This window comes from Sturnira hondurensis, unplaced genomic scaffold (assembly GCF_014824575.4).
Source record: "Sturnira hondurensis isolate 20B ecotype Veracruz unplaced genomic scaffold, ASM1482457v3 Scaffold0000880, whole genome shotgun sequence".
NCBI classification, from domain to species: Eukaryota; Metazoa; Chordata; class Mammalia; order Chiroptera; family Phyllostomidae; genus Sturnira; species Sturnira hondurensis.
This window is the reverse complement of record NW_028073511.1, coordinates 11,270,791-11,273,938: the sequence shown is the minus strand read 5'-3', so window position 1 is coordinate 11,273,938 and position 3,148 is coordinate 11,270,791. Positions and strand designations below refer to the sequence as shown.

General features: G+C 40.6%; 1 pseudogene; it reads left to right on the top strand.

Moving 5' to 3' along the window:
• The first annotated feature begins 1,759 nt into the window (after window positions 1-1,759).
• LOC118994053 (40S ribosomal protein S2-like) lies at window positions 1,760-2,512 on the top strand (annotated as a pseudogene).
• Window positions 2,513-3,148: the final 636 nt, after the last annotated feature.

Sequence of the window (3,148 nt, the reverse complement as noted above, 5' to 3'; positions counted from 1 at the left end):
AAAAATAAGGCAAACAAACAAACACAAAAATAGAAAAAAAAGAAGGGAAGATACAAAACACTCCATATACCCAAGTATATTTATTTTTCCCAAGGGATCACCAGTTGTTTCAGAATCTTCTTGCCAGAAGCAGTTTCTAGAACTCTCATGGCAGACTGTTTGTTTGTTCATATTCAAGGTAAGTGTGTGAAGATATTACGCTAAATAGAATTTTTGTCTACACTATATAACCAAATAGCTTAGTGATCCCAAATTCTTGACATCATAATTATATACATATAATTATCTATAATTCTAAAGAACAAAAAACACCACTTGTGTACCCCATCCCCTCCAACCTTCCTGTCTTTGTCCTCTACAGCACCAGCAAGTGTAGGAAAGCCAACCAATTTGTTACTAATGAGAGAGAGAAAAACTGAGCAGTTGTCCATGACTATTGAATGACTGCAGTAGAGTTCCAAAAGGCCCCTTTCTTTGTCCTAAGTGGGGCAGATTTGTGATTGTTTTTGCTGCAAAACTCCCTGCATGATCACTGAAGTGAAATCACATTCTTCAATACCTCCTTTCCCTTCCCTGTCCTGTACATTGCTTACCTGTTTCTCCTAAAAGCAATCACTTTACTAATCATATGCTCATGGATACTAGGTTGTCCCAGTGTGTCTTCCCCCATAATATTAGACTTTTACCCGGATACATGTAAACCTATAAAATTGGTCTGTAATAGATGGAATGCATGTAAAGTATTCAGGTAAAAGAATATAAGAAAGTCTCCTAGAATGTGAAAGTTACATTTCCCAGTCTCACTTTCGGCTTCATGAGGCTATGGGACTAAGCTTTGTTTAATGAGAAATAAATAGAGGTGTCTTTGGTAGTTTCAGGGAATAAACTTTCTTTCCAGAAGTAATTTGTGTACACTGTTTGCCACTTGATCTTCATTCTTTTACTTACCCCGCTGTCTACGATGAAGTCATCACTGTCTTGGTGCAGAAAAATGGTAACCACACTTGAGGGAGGACAGAGTGGTGAGATGGACCGAGTCCAGGTCTCTGAAGACTTTGAAAAACAGAGTAGCGGCCTTGGATGGCACACCTCTGGAACTGTGTGTGAGAAAGAAATTACATTCTGTTTTGTGTAAAGCTCTGTGATTTTGTGTTTTCTAATACTGTGCAACCTAACCCTAACAAATACACATATGAAAGGTCAAGAACATTCTCACGCAAAATTTGTCAGCACTTATGGGTCTAAGACATCTAACACAATTGAAACAATTGTCAAAAAGAGAAGAAGCCACAGGAGAATAAACAACATAAACAATACATGCTGCAAATAATTCAGAATCCAAGATGGTAGCATCTAGCTAGCTTTCATTGGATGAAAGAGTAATTTATCAGTCTTGATCTTAGAGTCGCATGTTCTAAATTGGCCAGCCAACTTACATTGGGTTGACTTGAACTTACAACACAGACCAATGAATAGTGTGTATTTAGACACTATACAAGTATTTTTTAAAAAAAAATATTTTAGAGAGAGAGAGAGAAAGAGTGAAACATCAATGTGTGGTTGTCACTTGAGTGCCCCCGCTGAAGACCTGGCCCATAACCCAGGTATGTGCCCTGACTGAGAATCGAACCAGAGACCCTTTGATTCACAGTCTGGGGCTTAATCCACTGATTGAGCTCATACCAGCCTGGGCTGTGCAGGTCATTTTTAAAGAATACCTGAGCTTCCTCTCCTGCCTCTGGGAAACACAAAACGGTGGATGAAGCAGGTGCTGAGAGAGGGCCTGGAGGCTTCGGGGGCCCTGGAGGATTTGGCAGTGGCGTTTGTGCAGAGGTGTCTGCTGGCATCACTCGGCTGGCATCACAGTCCAGGCCTCGGAGCTCACAGAGGCAAGGTCAATGACCATGAGTGGATCCTCGTCACCAGGCTGGGCCACCTGGTCAAGCATATGAAAATCAAGTCACTAGAGGAGATCATTCTCTTTCCTCCGCCCATCAAGGAATCTGAGAGCACTGACATTTTCCTTCTTAAGGAGGAGATTTTGAAGATTATGACCATGCAAAAGCAGACACATGCAGACCAAAGGACCTGGTTCAAGGCATTTGTCACTGTTGGGGACTACAATGGACATGTTGGTTTAGGTGTTAAATGCTCAAAGGCAGTAGCCACTGTCATTCATGGAGCCAGCATCCCAGCCAAGCTCTCTATTGTCCCTGTGCAGCGAGGCTACTGGCAGAACAAGATCGTCATGCCTTACACCTTACCTCAGCCAGGGACTGCACAGCCACCCTGGGCAACTTCACCAAGGCCACTTGGTGAAGATGGCCACTGAAGCCATCTCTAAGACCTAAAGCAATGTCAAAGACCTAAAGCATTGTCTAAAACAATGTCTCTCTGGTAAGAGACTGTGTTCACCAAGTCTCCTTATCAGGATTTTACTGACCATCTCATAAAAGACCCACAGCAGAGTGTCTGTGTAGAGGACCCGGCTCCAGCTGTGGCCACCACGTAATTTTATACAAGTTTAAAGCGAATTATGCCAGTTAATGGTAACAATAAAGAAGACCTTAAATAAGGTAGTAATATATACCAATGTTAAAATAAAAGAACTTTAATTATTTTTCTACTTTCTAAATCATTTATTTCTTCCTAATCTAAATGGCTAAACCAACCCCCAAGTTTTAATTTTTCTAAATTCTAGACAACTATGGTAGAGAGTTAGCTGTGACTCCCCAAAATATCAGTAACTAGAAATGACGTTACAATGATCTGGTATTTGAGGGTAGATGTCTTCTCTAAAATGCAACTGGTTCATATTTAATGATGATCAGTAAGGTCATCCTATTACATAGGGATATTTTTGTAATTAATTCATCCTGTAGATCAGTAGAGTGCTGTGTAATCCAAAACTAGTATTATAAAGAGAGATTACTGACATATCTCTGTGGCCCTGCAGGGCAACGAGTAATACCACACCCCAAAACAGTCCCCTGGATCAAACCATGTCTCCTTGTGCCATGTTGTGTACTTCCAGAGATGTAGTCAACTATTCCTTCATGTTCAGAAGAAAAGAGACTTCAATACTCACTTGAGAGCAATTGAGAGGAGTAACTGAATGTGACTCAAGTAATAGAAATATATATTTTTA